We start from the raw sequence: 15,922 nt of genomic DNA on the forward strand, positions 1-15,922 counted from the left end.
TTTGGAAAATTCATTGTTAGTGTGTAGAAACACTACTGATTTTTTATGTTAATTTTGTGTCCTACAACTTTACTAAATTCTTTGATTAGATACAACAGGGTTTCTTTTTGGTTGAGTCTCTAAGATTTTCTATATATACAATCACGTCACCTGCAAATAGAGACAATTTCTTACTTTCCAATTCTGATAGCTTCATTTCTTTTTCTTGCCTGATTGCTCTAGCTAGGACTTCCAGTGCTATGTTGAATAGGTGTGGTGAGAGTAGGCATCCTTGTCTTATTCCTGATGTTAGAGGAAAAGTTAATCAACCTTTCACCCTTGAGGATGATGTTAGCTGCAGGCTTAGAATATATATGGCTTTTATTATGTTGAGATATGTTCCTTCTATGCCTAATTTAAGAGTTTTTATCATGAATAGATGTCGAATTTTGACAAATGCTTTTTCCACCTCTATTGAAATGATCATATGATTCTTTCCTTTCATTCTATTAATATGTATATCACATTTATTGATTTGTGTATGTTGAAACATTCTTGCATCCCAGGAATAAATCTCACTTGATCATGGTGAATAATCCTTTTAACATGATGCTGAATTCAATTTGCCAGAATTTTATTGAGAATTTTTGCATCTATATTCATCAGGGATATTGGCCTGCAGTTTTCTTTTCTGGTTTTGGTATCACAATAATGCTGCCCTCGTAAAATGTTTGGAAGTTTTCCCTCCTCTTCGATTTGTTGGAAGTTTGAGAAGACTAGTGTTAATTCTTCTTTAATTATTTGGTAAAACTCACCAGTGAAGCCATGTGGTCCTGGGCTTTTGTTTGTTGGGAGATTTTTGATTACTGATTCAATCTCCTTACTAGCAAGTGGTCCATTCAGGTTTTCTATTTGTTCCTGATTCAGCCTAGGTAAACAGTATGTTTCTAAGAATTTTTCCATTTCTTCTAGGTTGTCCAGTTTGCTGGCATATAGTTGTTCATATCAGCCTATTATGATCCTTTGTATTTCTGTGCTATCAGCTGTAATGTCTCCTTTTTCATTTATAATTTTGTTGGTTTGGGTCCTCTCTCTTTTTCCTTGATTAGTCTAGCTATGAGTTTGTCTATTTTGTTTATCTTTCTCTGCACTGGCCCTGGAGGAGAGGAAGGTGGTCAATGTGTAGCCCCTTCTCTTACCTTCCACTGCATCTGTCTTGGTCTCTGTGGTGCAGGGGGTGCTTCAGCCCATGTTCTAGGATTCTCTCAGTGCTATCTCGTTCTTGAATAGTTGTTACTTGTTCTTCTTGTGTGGGGAGCAAAGTCAGGAATGACCCCTGTCAGCATCTTGGTGACATCACCTCCAACAAATCATTTTTTAGTATAAGTATGTCCCCTGCAAATATTGGTTCCTCTATTTTTATTTGCTAAATCTGCGACTTTGCCACGGAGATCACCCAACCCAAGCCTCCTGCCTGGGATCCTCAGCTACCAAACTGAATAACAGGACCTAATGATCCTTTCAGAACTGCAGAAAGCCCATTCCTGTGGGTGCGCAAACCCCCATCTCCCTTGGCTAAATCCCATCGGCTGGTGTGCAGGTTGTAGCCAAAGGTGACAAAGGCTGTGACTGTACATCAGTGGGGTCTCGAACTGGTGGGGGGACGGAGGGCATTATAACCTGGCAGATGGACGTGTGGTCAGAGGAGGGGTGACTAGTAAAAGTGTTTCAGAACGTGGATTCCGTGGAATGCATGGAAACGGATCCTTTCTCAGAAAAAGGTCAGAGACCCCTCACTTTTCAGGTCGGGGATCCAAGTCCACACAGCGATTCTCCTTAACAAGGTCTTGGACTGCGTCAGGGCTTCCTTGTCCACTTTACTGGGATCCAGGCTCATCTTCCCAAGTCTGCTCCTGAGGGCCCACGTTACCACGACACCCCACCCCGGACCCCCAAGCCGTTCAAGGAAAGAGTATCAAGGCCTCAGGTTAACTGTGCACCTGCACACCACCTGCCTCGGCGGAAACCAATCTCTCATCCCCTCCAGCCATCAGGCGGGGCCAGCCCAGAGCACTGCCTCCTTGGTGGATAATAAAGGTTATGGCAGCAAATTCTAGAACCAAAGGTCAAATCACTTCATTACAAGTTTTTGAAAAGCCCCCGTTTAAAGATCCACTTGCTTTCAGCGCAGCACTGCTGGCCGGCCGACTGCCCGCTGGCCGCTGTCCCTGTGATGGGCCAGCCCCACTCATCACCCAGGTCAGCAGGGCGGAGCCGATGTCTCCGTGGGAGGGGACACGGGCCAGGGGCCAGGAGTCTGGTGACCAGGGAGAGCAAGAAAAGCTCGCTGAACTGAGAGCAGGGTGGACGCTGTGTGTCCCCTGTGCCCGGGGTCATCACAGGGACAGTCATCAGCCCTGAGGCTCTGGAACCTGCGTTTGGAGGGAGAACAGAGTTCAGGGGACCAGGCCCCGACATGCCTCGAGGAACACATTTTGGTGAAACACTTCTCATTTGACAGCTCTGCCTCTTGCATGCATCTCCTAAGTCATGTATCGAGCACTTACTGTATGCAAACCTATATGGGAAAACAATTTGATTCCCGCTCCCTGGGAGGAAGATTCTACCAGCATCTCGGCTTCCCAGAATGCAAGATGGAGGCGGAGAAGTTAAGCACCAGTTGGTGGGAGGGCGGTTGGACAGGGACGCAGGTGGGTCTCTCCTGAGCCTCGCCGGACTCACGGACATGCCCGTCCTCACGCCCCAGGATGATTATCAAACCTTACCATGTTTAGTGCCAACAAAAGAGCATGGTCACATGTTCTTTTGCAACTGTACCTTTGGTAGGCAAATGATTTTTAGCCTCTTAACCTAAAAAGACAACTTAGGGGAATGGGGAGTTACTGTTTGATGGGGACAGAGTTTCTGTTTGGGAAGATGAGAAAGTTCCGTGGATGGACGGCGGTGATGGGTGCACAGTGAATGTACTTAACGCCACTGAACTGTACACTTAAAAATGATTACGGTGTTAAATTTTGTTTATGTGTATTATACCACAAGAAAAAATTAAATTAAATTTAAAAAATTAAAAGATGACTTACTCTGAATCCGAGATTCCAGGACTAGCGAAGTGAGGTCAACTCTAGAGCCAAGTGCCTATAAAATGCCAGTAGGCATGACACCAACTGAGAAGCCAGAAATATTTGGAAAACTAGGATTTCTCAGGAAGAACAAACACATCAGCTTGTGAAATACATGACAAACCATACAGCATAGGATTTATTCTTAAATCTAAAGGAGGACAGAGTAGAAAGGGTGCATCCCTATAATATCTCACTTCTATCAACCAAAATGTGGTTGACAGGCACACATCTACAGCCCAAATCTTAAACTCCCCCAGAGTATGGATTCCATAATGCTGGCAAAATTCAAAGACCCGCCATGATGTATTTTGCTGAATGTAATGACAATTGAAAAGTCAGCGTTTGTGTATGACACCTTCAGCTCATACGTTTCATCTCTTCAGTAATCACTTCTCTATCACACCTTGAGAATTAACCAGGTAAGAGAAAAGGTGAGACATATTGCATTACCCACTAGACAAATGTGTAACAGTGCAGTAGGCTGGAGCTACCGCAGGTCAGCTCTGTATTACAGAAAATACCCTAACAACAGGAACTGTAAAAAGGAAGCATTTCCATGAAAAATACAACAGGCCAACTAGAAAACAGAACCAGCGATTTAGCAGAGATTTGAATTGAGAGAGGATTAAAGAAAAGGAGTATCACGCGGTAGAAATGAAAAGGTCACAGTATGTGTGTGTGTGTGTATATATATATATATGCAATTTAGAAATAAGATCCTACAACCTTGGCATGAGACTGGCTTTGGCCAGTGGAACCTGGTGGAGGTGACCCAGCTGGGCTTGTGCAGTCTGGGCTTCTACCAGAATCAGAGTGGCCGCTGATCCCAAAAAGATGAGACACGTGGGGCAGACCTGAGCCCACCTGCAGCCTGGTGCCACCCTCAGCCTCCACCAGCCCCAGCCAGCCTACCCACAGGCTGGGACCACACCCTTCAGGTGTTAGAATGAGGAATAAATGCTGGACATTGCTTCGAGCTGGTGTGTTTCCCAACGTCATCACAATAAAGCCACACATACATGGATGCTAAGGGCTGAACTCTGTCCGCCAAGACCCACGTGTTGAAGTCCTGACCCCCTGTACTCAGAGTGTGGCTGTATTCAGAGACAGGACCTTAAAGAGGTAATTAAGGTAAAACAAGGCTGCTAGGGTGGGCCCTGATCCGATCTAACTGGGGTCCTTAGAAGAAGAGGACATGTGGACACATAGAGACGCCAGGGATGCCATGCACACAGAAGAGACCACGTGAGGACATGGAGAAGGCGGCTGTCTACACGCCAGGGAGAGAGGCCTCAGGAGGAACCAGCCCCGTGGCACCTGGCCTTCGGGCCTCCAGCCTCCAGAGCCGTGAGGAATAGATCTCTGTTGTGTGAGCCGCTCCACCTGAGGTCCTCTGACAGCCTGAGAGGACTAATGCAGGGCCTAGTGTTACCTCTGTCCTTTGTAATGTTGTCAGTTTCCTAAGCTTATCTGAGCCAATGCCTAGAAATTCCCGTTTCCACCCACTGTCTGCAAGGAAGGAAAAAAGCACAGACGCTCAGATCTCCCTTTTCACTTCAGGAAAGTGAATCCACGCCCTGCGGAGTTTCATGATCCCTCGTGTCTGGGGAGGGTGACGCCTCACACTCACACCCTCCCCTGAGACACTGCGTGAGCGCTGGGCCAGCACGTACCCGACCCCCCGCCAGTCCTCCTCTCTCCCCCGAGGTGCCGTCCTGCAGACGGGATTCCAGAACCCGGGACGGCGTGCTGGTCCAAGGGCTGATTGTCCCGGCCAGCCTCACCCGGGCAGCCAAATCGCTCATCTTAATAACACGCTAGGGGCTTCCCTGGTGGCGCAGTGGTTGAGAATCTGCCTGCCAATGCAGGGGACACGGGTTCGAGCCCTGGTCTGGGAGGATCCCACATGCCGCGGAGCAACTAGGCCCGTGAGCCACAACTACTGAGCCTGCGCGTCTGGAGCCTGTGCTCCGCAACAAGAGAGGCTGCGACAGTGAGAGGCCCGCGCACCGCGATGCAGAGTGGCCCCCGCTTGCCACAACTAGAGAAAGCCCTCACATAGAAATGAAGACCCAACACAGCCAAAAAAAAATTAAATAAATAAATAAATAAATAAATAAGTCAGGAGCTCTTTTAAAAAAAATAAATAAATAACACGCTAGGCTGGGGCCTCCCGGGCTGCTGCCCAGGGACATTCCAACAGGCCCATTGTCCCCGACGAGCCAGCAGTGCTATCGTGCTATAATCGGTGCTGCTTTAAGCACGATGGTTTTCTCATAAACTCCGCTGATGGCCTTCCTGTTATTGCTTTTCAGAGGAAAGATTTCGGGCAGCAGGAAATGCTATGAAAAAGGATACTAGGCTTAGATTGACCATAACACGATAATCAGCAGACCTGAGCCCCGGGGTTTACGCTGTACCATTAACTACACCTCTTTCCCACGGGCTACCCAGTGGACGAGCAAAGCAAGTGCTCGCTGGACATTTCAATCTCAGTGAGCAATAAACTCGGTGTTTTGCAGAAACAGATTGCGCAAAACCTGTGTATTGTGATTTCCACACGCATGGGATGGGAAAGAGTGTCAGCAGAGGATTTCTCCTTCTCTGGGGGGCTAGGGCAACAGAGAAGTAAATCCCCCCATTTAAGTCGGTGCCGGTGAGGCACCTTGAGAGGAAGGTGATAAAGTGGAATTTCACACCGTAGAGGCTGGGTTTCCGCTTGCACACCAGGGTCCCGGTCTTGTAATCTGCTCCAGAAAGCTCCTGGATTGCGATGTAATATCCTATCCAGCAATGCCTCGCCGAGCATCAGAGACCATTTCAGCTGAAGAGGGAGATGCCGCCAGTGGGGCGCCTCAAACCCAGAGGCAGAGCGATGAGACGGCAGTGAGCCCTCCTCCACCCCCGACCTGCAAAGCCCGTCTGCAAGTCGAGTCATGCCCCGTGGACTCCGGAGGTCAGACCTGTGGTGCCGGGATCTCAGGCACCTCGCAGCCCAGCCTGGTGCCGAGGGCATCTCTTGTTACCTCTGGAATCTGTGGGTGCATCTACCAGGCACACGCAGGCTCCTTACTGACCAGCAGAGCAAATGTATGAGCTTCCCGTGGCCGCTATAACAGAAGACCACAAACTAGTGGCTTAAAGCAACCCAAACTTATTCTTCTACAGTTCTGGAGGTAAGAAGTCCTAAATTCAAGCCGCTGGCAGGGCTGGTATCTTCCGGCGGCTTCGGGGAAATTCGTGTCCTTGCCTTTCCAGCGCCAAGAAGACGCCTGCATCCTTGGCTCCTGGGCCCTTCCCCACGTCACTCTGACCCCTGCTCGACATCAGACTCTGCCCCTCCTGCCCCCTCTCCTATAAGGACCCTTGTGATGACATTGGACCCACCCAGATAACCTAGGATAATCTCCCCATCTCAAGAGTCTTAACTTAATCACACCTGCAAAGCGCCCTTTGCCATGTAAGGTCTCATATTCACAGGTTTGGGGGATCAAGATGAGGACTTCTGTGGGGCCTTTATGACATCTACCGCAGGGAATTCTGGTTTTCTCTGTAGTTCTCCAATACAGGATGGTTCATGAATGTTCTTGCACGTATATCAAACCATAAACTTTTATTCTAAATATATGGGCTGTGAGCTCAGAAGTAAGCCTGTCTTGGGGGAGGGGTGTAGAGGAGGGGCAAACTATGGGAAATGTCCTCCACTGAGGCCACCCAGTCTTGCATGATCCTGGCAGGCGCCTGAGGCTGGATGCTCACAGCCCGGCGAGGAGGGGGCCGGCTCTGGAGATCCCGGGCATCGTCATGAGGGTGTGCACCCCGGCGCCTCCTCAGCTCTCTGGAAACTGAACCTCATTTTGTAGCCACAGACCTCCCGCCCGTCTCCGGCTTGAGATCATCGGACACATTTCCCAGGCAAGCACCTGTCATCGCTCTCTCTGGGGGCTTCTCTGAGACTCAAGCAGCACCCCTCGACCTGACGCCTGGTCTCTGTATCTCCCCGCTCTTTCCTGAGGTGTGCCCGGCTCACAGGGGAGGCCCTGCCTTGGGTATGGGGGTTTCGGAGGAGAGCAGGAGGCCTGCTTGCAGGGGTTGTAGTCGGCCTCTGGAGGGATGATGTACAGACCTTGAAGACTCGTGGTCTGATGCTGGGACTTCATATAAGATCCTCAGGCAGGGCTTCCCTGGTGGCGCAGTGGTTGAGAGTCTGCCTGCCAATGCAGGGGACACGGGTTTGAGCCCTGGTCTGGGAAGATCCCACATGCCGCGGAGCAACTAGGCCTGTGAGCCACAACTACTGAGCCTGCACGTCTGGAGCCTGTGCTCCGCAACAAGAGAGGCCGCGACAGTGAGAGGCCCGCGCACCGCGATGAAGAGTGGCCCCCGCTCGCCGCAACTAAAGAAAGCCCTCGCACAGAAACGAAGACCCAACACAGTCAAAAATAAATAAATTAATTAATTTAAAAAAAAAAAAAAAAAAAAGATCCTCAGGCAGACTCTGGGGAGGGGTCCGGAGCACCCTCCCAACCTCAGTGGGGAGTAACGTGGGGGCAGGTATATTACAAGAGCTCTGTCGGCTGCAAGAGATAGAAAATCCAATTCAAACTGGCTTGAGCAAAAGAAAATGTACGGGCTCATACACTGAATAATTCAGAGGTTAATGGCTTCAGGCACAGTGGGATCCAGGAGCTCAGACAATGTCATCAGGAACTCTTGTATTCCCTCCCTCAGCTCTGCTTTCAGTGGTGCTGTCCAGGGCCAACCCGCACTTGCACAACCCGGAGTCTGACACCTCCTTAAATTCTGCACCCGTGGGCCCCACTGACCTCTCACTAGTCCCAGCTCTGGTGTTGCCTTAAGCAGGCTTTCACCTCATGATGACAGAATGGCTGCAGTGCTCCAGCCCTCTGTACTTCAGATTTGGTTCTATTGGAAGGACAGAGTCCCCTTCCCCAGCTCAAACAGAAGTGTCAGAATTTAGTCTTACTGGCTGATTGCCATCCTCACCCAGGGGCCTGGGCCCAGCCACATGGGCTGGGGGCTGGGAAGGGGTCCTTCACCCACAGACAAACTATGGACTAGACGCAGGGCAGCAAAAGCCACAAGTGTCCCCCTCAGTCAGGCTCTCACCACAAGGCAGAGTCCAGGCCCAATCCCACTCTGACACTCAGTGGGTGGGCCTTTGGCAGTGGATGCTGGCCTCTTTCTGACCCAAACTGCAGACAGCAATTTGTACCCGGTTCCTTAAGAGTAAGGGCTATAAAAATGCCAAAGAAGCAAAGCTAACCGCTGGACACTGGGCAAAGACTTGAAGCCCTGGTAGGAAACACACCCTCCCCACTAGTGGACACAGAGGAAACGTCCCCCAAAGATATGCCCAGGTCCTAACCCTGGTTACCTGTGAATGCGACCTTATTTGGAAATAAGGCCTTTGCAGATGTACTTAAGGTAAGTATCTCAAGATGAGATCATGCTGGATTAGGGTGGCCCTAAACCCAATGAATGATGTCCTTAGAAGAGATGGAAGCAGAGAGCACATACAGAGACACGAGGAGAAGCCGTGTGAAGACACATCTTTGGGGGACACTTTTCACCCCAGCACAGTAAGCATCGTCATCGTCTTCAAAATCACCTGTCTCTCCCCTTGCAGGGGCCCGAGCCTCTTCCGCAGCCCAGGTTCCCAAGCCTCACCTGGAAAAGAAAGCCCATGCCCCAGTGAGTTTTTTCTCATCCATCATCTGACTGAGAAATGAGGTCAAAAAACAGGGGAAGCCCATGGAAAACCAGCTTCCAGGGGACGCTCCGCCTGGAGTTCCAGCCTAGACTGAACGGACTCTGAAATCTGCTACTTGATGAAAATTATAAATGCTCCTAATTGTGTCTCCCCACTCTGCTCTGTCTGCCTCCAACTTTCCTCGAAATGAGCTTCATCTTTGTCACACCAGCAGGCAAATCAAGAAAACGATGTGGGTCCCAGAGGCTCTCAGATCCAATGTGATCATAGCGTCCTGGTCGGCAGTGATGTCAGCTCAGATATCTCATGCCTGGAGAGAAGGCCCAGAGAGCACCCTGCCGGTCTGCTCCACGGTGACAGTGACAAGTACAGGAGGGAACAAAGCCACCCTGCCAGGCCTGCGTTATCCGATAAAATATTCCTTGTGAGATCAAAGTGAAATTTAGAACTAGAGACTCTAAAAACATTTCCTTAATGTAGCACAGATGATCTCTAAAAATACTTTATCTGAGCAAGGCGTTCGTTCTCCCTGGAAGAAAGTAACACCAGCAAATGAATGGGGGCTTCTCTCCTGAAGTTTAGCTCCATCCATGGACGGTCCCCGACTCGTGGTTCAACTTAGGATTTTCCTAAGACTTTATGATGACTTTATGATGGTGTGAAAGTGATGTGCATACAGTAGAAACCGCGTACTTCAGGTTTTGAATTAGGATCTTTTCCCAGGCTAGCGAAAGGGGGTCCAATCCTCTCTCGTGATGCTGGGCAGCGGCTGCAACTCCCGGTCAGCCCCGCGATCTCGAGGTTGAAAACCAGCACACTTCCAACCATCCTGGACCCAGACAGCCACTGTGTTTTTCACTTTCAGTGCAGAACCCAATAAATTACATGAGACATTCAACACTTTATTATAAAATAGGCTTTGTTTCCCCAACTGTAGGCTAAGGTCCGTGTTCTGAGGACATTTGAGGGAGGCTGGGCTGAGCTGTGAAGTTCAGGAGGGGAGGTGTAGTAAATGCATTTCAACTTATGATCTTTCCGACTCACGATGCTTTATGAGGACGTGACTCCATCATAGGTGGAGGAAGACCTGTATATCCTGACTATTCCGTCCGGAGAGCAGGAAGGAGGGTCCTCAGGGACAGCCCTGTGAGACCGAGAAAGGGGCCCACAGACTCAGGTCAGAAACACTTGGGTCTCTGCAGCACCCATGGCCCAGGCTGGCCACCCGTCCTATCAGTGAAGCACCGCCCCGGGCCTCCTGGTCAGGCCCCTGCATGAACAGTGCTCCTCGTTCTCTGCCTGTGCCAACAGACGTCAGCCCTGATGGCGTCGTTGGAGCTTCAGCATCTTTGTCACCTTTGGGGCTGGCTCATCTTGGGAGCGTGGCGCTCCGGGCTTTGCTTGCATCCACTCTTCACAGCGGCCTTGAGAGGTGACACTACTGTTGTCCTCATTCTCAGAAGAAGAAACCAAGGACAGAGAAGGGAGTGACTCCCCTGAGGTCATGCAGGTCCCAACCAGCCGACAGGCCTTGAGAGCCTAGCCTCTCCAGGCCCCATCAGCCCGAGGTCACGCCCAGAGCCCTGCTACAGCAGAAGCCAGGGCCCCCCAACCCAGGCCCTGAACAGGTTCCAAGGACCAGTGGAGAACTCCCTGTGGCCCTCCAGGACCCCTGTTATGTCGCTCAGGAGTCAAGACGGCTCTCTACCCCGCACGGTCCTTTCCAGCCACGCATCCTGTGTCCCCACGAGGTGCCTCCACCTCAAGGTCCAGGCTCAGCCTTGGAGAAGCCACAGGGAAAAAGCAGAGTCTCGCTCAATGAGATGACTTCCTCTTCCCTCGGAAGAGGCCAGGGTGGTGAGGACGGAGGCCCGAGCTTCCCCAGGGAAGAGCCAGGAGGCCTCAGCCAGACTCTCCAGGACAGCGTCACCACGTCCAAGAGGGCAGTGTCTGTCAGTGTCAACACATCCAAGAGGACGGTGCAGAAAGATGGAAAGCGTAGTGGGGAGGGCGGCAGGGCACCAGATCCCCACAGGCTGAGCGGTGGAGGAAGGAGAAGGGGAGGCCCCCAATGCTCAAGGCTGGTGCCCAAGTGCGGGGTGAGAGCGGCAAGTCACCCTCCTCCCAGAGGACCAGGTGGGCCAGCACTGGGCACGTCCCCACATCCAGGATGGACAGGCCATGGAGAACTTACCAGAACATCCCAGATGGCACACACCCCGAGGTCCCTGCAGGACCCCGGAGACCCCAGAGATGGGAGGGGGGCGCTGATAACTGTCGATGGCGAGCATCTCCCCAATGCTGGTGAACGGGGCGTAAAGATGGGCTTTCTGTTCTCTAGAAAAACCAAGTAATGTGACATGCATTGCTCCCCAGTGTCGTGGAGCAAATGCAGAGCAAATTAAGGTGTGTAGAAATCACCTGGGGGTCTTGTTAAAAGGCAGAGTCACAGCTCTGGGGTGGGATTCGGTGTTTCTAGCAAGTTCCCAGGGGATCCTGAGGCTTCTGGCCCCACAGATCACACTCTGAGTAGATCTTGTCCTTACCCCACTTTCCCTCCCCTTGAAATGACAATTCAGGTCTCAGGTGCATCCCTTCAGTAAGAGCTTAGTTAGGATATTCTGGAACCATCAGCCTTCCAGCAGCCAGGGGAGCCGTTCCCCGAGACCGTGGCTATTCTCTGCCTGGTCAACACCCACATTCTCTCCACAGCACCCTCTGTCCTGTGTCTCTGCTTCCTGCAATTTGAGGAAAACTGAGACTCCATGTCCACAGGGAGTGTCACAAGCTACCAAAGAGAAGAGAAGAAACAAAGAAGGCCGTGATCGAGCCCGAAAGGACTGTGACAAGCTTGCCGGGGAGGAGACCCAATGAGCTGGGACACAGTGAGATCAATGACATCATCAGGCTGCCAGCTTCTCCCCTGATCAGCCATGGGGGTGCTGGTTCACGTTCACCCCCAAGAACTGACCTGACTGTTCCAGAGAGTCTCCAGGTCAATTCAAACAGCACCTGATATGAGACCTTCAAATGCTTCTTTCTGTCTCTCTTCTACCCTAGGTCTCTAACTGACTGGGAATTAACTGCATGATAAACCCATAACCCTGACTCGTGGCAAGTTGATTAGGTAGGCAGAGGTAGAGATTATAAAAACGCAAACCCGACCCAGTGAGAGATTTAACTATTCCTGAGGATATACAGGCTTAGGTCAATGAAGAAAGTTAGGGAATCTAATTTGGGTCTTGGGCTGGAAAACCCTTCCCTCTGGGTGATCTGCCCAGGGGCTCCCTGGTCCTGGCTGCAGCTCTGAGCATAGCTGTGGGCCTTTCCTACTACCAGAAAGAATGAAGAGAAGCAAGGGCAGCCCCCCTGCAAACAAGGGCTATTACAGCAAAGAGAGAGCGATGGGTGAAAACAGAATCTAAGATATGTTGTCAGCACTTATCACAAGCTTTGAAAGTGTTTATGTCCTTTAACCCAGAATTTTTTTGGAAATTATTCAAAATAGAAAAAACACTCTAGATTAAACACAGAAGCTTGAATAAATGCATTTATACCTGCTACCTAGAAAAAACTCACTAAAACAAAAGCAAAAGGATAAAAATAACATCGGTTCATATGGACAGAATCTAAGTATGTAAGTAAGTCAACAGCAAAAAAATTCTGGAAAATACATAGCAAATGGATCATTCCACTTCTGGTTATGGATAAATTGCTCCTATTGGACTAACCCTCCCACACATACAAACTAAAAGTTTTAGACAATATTTTTCTAAGTCTGAAGGCCCTGGAGAGTGATCAAAAGCAGGCGGACACTGGAGGGAGTAGATATTTGGAAAAAGGGAACAGCATGGGGTGAATTTCCCATTCTTATGACTTATAGTCTAAGAGCAGGTCCAAATGTGAGACATTCAGGACAGCTAAACTTCCATAGCAAATCCTCAGTCTTTCTGGCTTAAAGAACCAGAGGAAGGAGTTTGGAGCAACCATGACCACTGGAGAATAAATGGGAAATACTGGCGGGAAGACAGCAGGACAGGAGAAGGAATTCTGTGTATAAACTCAACCCAAATCTCTGGCTGACCACTGAACAACACAGACAAAGGGCAGGCTCCAAGCTGCCCTGCTAAGACTGAAAGAACTGAACTTGGATATGAGCTATTCACACCACAAGAGAGAGAGGATTTGAAGTTTGAGTTCAGTCACATATACTGCCTGATTAACAAAGAAAATAAGTACTCTTTGGAGACACAGAACAAAATACAGAGTCTCTATGACATACCACTCACAAAGTTAGGATATAATCCAAAAGTACAAGATATATGAAGAAACAGGAAAACAAAATAATCATAAATATGCATGTACCTAATAGAATTTCAAACTCCACAAAGCAAAAATTGATAGAATTAAAAGGACAGATAATTCCACAAACACTGTTAAAGATTTTAAATTTCCTTCCCTCATAAATTAATAGAACAAATAGATTAAAAATGAGTAAACTATAGATTTGCTCTATACTACAACCAAAAACTGCATAATACACGTTCTTTGCAAGTCCACCTAGCATGTTCACCAAGACACACTATACAGGCCAATAGAATAAGACTTATTAAATGTAAAGTGGTTAAAATCATATAGTATGTTCTCTGACCAAAGTGGAATTAAATTAGAAATTAATAATCATATTTCAAAAAACCGTTAGTGTGTGAAAATTAGACATACTTCTGAATAATCCATATCTCATAGAAAAAAACATGAGGGAAATTTAGAAAATATTCACAGTGAATGACAATGAAAATACAAATCATATGATTTTTGGAATGTGCTGAGATTTATAACTTCAGATATTTATATTAGAAAAAAACAGTTGAAAAATTAATGAATGAATGTACAACCCAAGAACCTAGTAAAAGAAGAGCAAAGTAAACCCAAATTAAACAGAAAGAAGGAAATAATAAAATCAATGAAATAGAAAACAAACAAGAGCAATAAAATTTATAAACCCCTAGCTGTACTGGTTAAAAAAAGAGAAAAAGGACAAATTATCAATTTCAGGAATGAAGGGTGGACTATTGCTATAGAACCTACAGATTTTAAAAGGAAAATAAAGGAGTATTTGAATAAGTTTATGCCAACAAATTTGGTGACTTAGATGAAATGGACAAATTTTGTGAAAAATACGCAGCTTACCAAATTTGACACAGATGAAACATATAATCTGAATAGCCCCGTATATGTTAAAGAAGAAAATAACACCACTCTTGTACAAACTTTTTCAGAAAATAAAAGAGGGGGGAACATTTGCCAATCCATTATATGAGGCCAGCATAATTCTAATACAATAACCTGAAAAGTATACTACAATAAAAGAAAATCACAGAAAATGATACCTCATGAAACATGCAAATTTCCTTAACAAAATATTAGCAAATATAAAGAGGATAATATCACATGACCACGTGAGAATTATCCCAAGAATACAAGGTTGGTTTAGCATTAGAAAAGCAATAAATATAAGCCACATTATTAACAGAATAAAAGAAAATCATATGATTATTTCAATAGATGTGAAAAAAGCATTTGCTCATTTTAACAAAACTCAACAATCATTCATGATTTTTAAAACCTCAGCAAACTAGGATTAGAAAGGAACATGTTCAATCTGCTAAAGGGATCTTAAAAAAAAAACAAAAAAAAAAACAGCTAAAGTTATACTGAATGTTAGAAGACTGAATACTTCCCCCCCCTAATGCAGGGAATAATGCAATGACATCTACTCTCAGTACACATACTCAGTTATTATACCAGAAGTCCTAACCATTGTAATCAGACAAGAAAAAGCAAATAAACAGCATAGGGATTAGAAAAGGAGAAGTAAAACTATCTATTTGCATATAACCCCATTGCCTACAGAGAAAATCCTAAGGAATTTATGAAACTATTAGAACTAATAAATGAATTAGCAAGGTCCCAGAACACATGTTTAAAATACAATAGGCTGTAAATTTATATCCTAGCAAAAAACAATTGGAAAATGAAATTTTTAAAATTCGTTTTGCAATAGCATGAAAAAACAAAATACTTAGCAATAAATTCACTAAGTATATGCAATACCTGTTCACTAAAAACCACAAAATATTACAAAGAGACATTAAATAAGACCTAAATAAATGAAGACACATCCCATGTTCATGGCTTTGAAGACTCAATATTGTTAAGAATGTCAATTGTCCCAAAATTTCTCTATAAATTTAACATAATCTCAATCAAAAGCACAGCTGGCTTCTATGTAGAAATTCACAAGCTGGTTCTAAAATTTGTATGGAAATGCAAAGTACATTAAAATGCCAAAACAATGTTAGAAAAGAAAAATAATGTTGGCAGACTTACTACCTGACTTCAATACTTACTACAAAGCTAGAGTAATCAAGGCAGTGTGACACTGGTATAAAATACCAACAAATACATCAATGAAACAGGATAGAGAGAGCAAAAGGAGATTCAGCAAAGGCACAGAAGTGGAGATTCAGCGAAGGCACAGAAATGATCTAATATGAAAAGGAACATCTTTACAGCAAACGGTGTTGGAACAACCAGGTACTTGAAAATAAAGTCCTTGACCCTTACCACATGCTGTACACAAAATTTAATTCACAATGTATCACAAGCCTAAACATTAAGGCTTAAAGAATATAGCTGCTAGAAGAAAACGTAGGAGAGTACCTTTGAGACTCAGGGGTCTGTCTGTCAAGCCAAACAGTCGTCATGCACAGCACCATCCTCTTCTGAAAATTCCGGCATCCAGGCTTCAAATGCAGAGCTCCATCAGAAGGATTCTGAGTGCCCCCAAAATCCTGCCTGGCTTCAGCCCCGATGACCTAGAATGGACACAGTGATCAATAACACTTTCATTCTGATTCCAGGAAGATAATTCTTAATAACTCTATCGATCCTGCTCAAAAGGGCTTCATTTTAGGGCAGCACTCACTGAACAGAAGGGTGATGTCCGAAACTGCCAGCTTGACACTAATGCCATCTTTAAAAGAAACTGACACCACAGAAAGCC

General features: G+C 46.9%; 1 long non-coding RNA gene across 1 annotated transcript in view; it reads right to left on the minus strand.

Moving 5' to 3' along the window:
• LOC133092520 (uncharacterized) overlaps window positions 1-15,609 on the minus strand; it is a 347,721-nt gene extending 332,112 nt beyond the window's left edge. Inside the window, exon 1 of the long non-coding RNA XR_009701062.1 lies at window positions 15,580-15,609. This is a non-coding gene — a long non-coding RNA (uncharacterized LOC133092520). The remainder of the gene's footprint in view (window positions 1-15,579) is intronic.
• Between the last annotated feature and the right edge of the window lie 313 nt (window positions 15,610-15,922).

This window comes from Eubalaena glacialis, chromosome 1 (assembly GCF_028564815.1).
Source record: "Eubalaena glacialis isolate mEubGla1 chromosome 1, mEubGla1.1.hap2.+ XY, whole genome shotgun sequence".
Classification (NCBI taxonomy): domain Eukaryota; kingdom Metazoa; phylum Chordata; class Mammalia; order Artiodactyla; family Balaenidae; genus Eubalaena; species Eubalaena glacialis.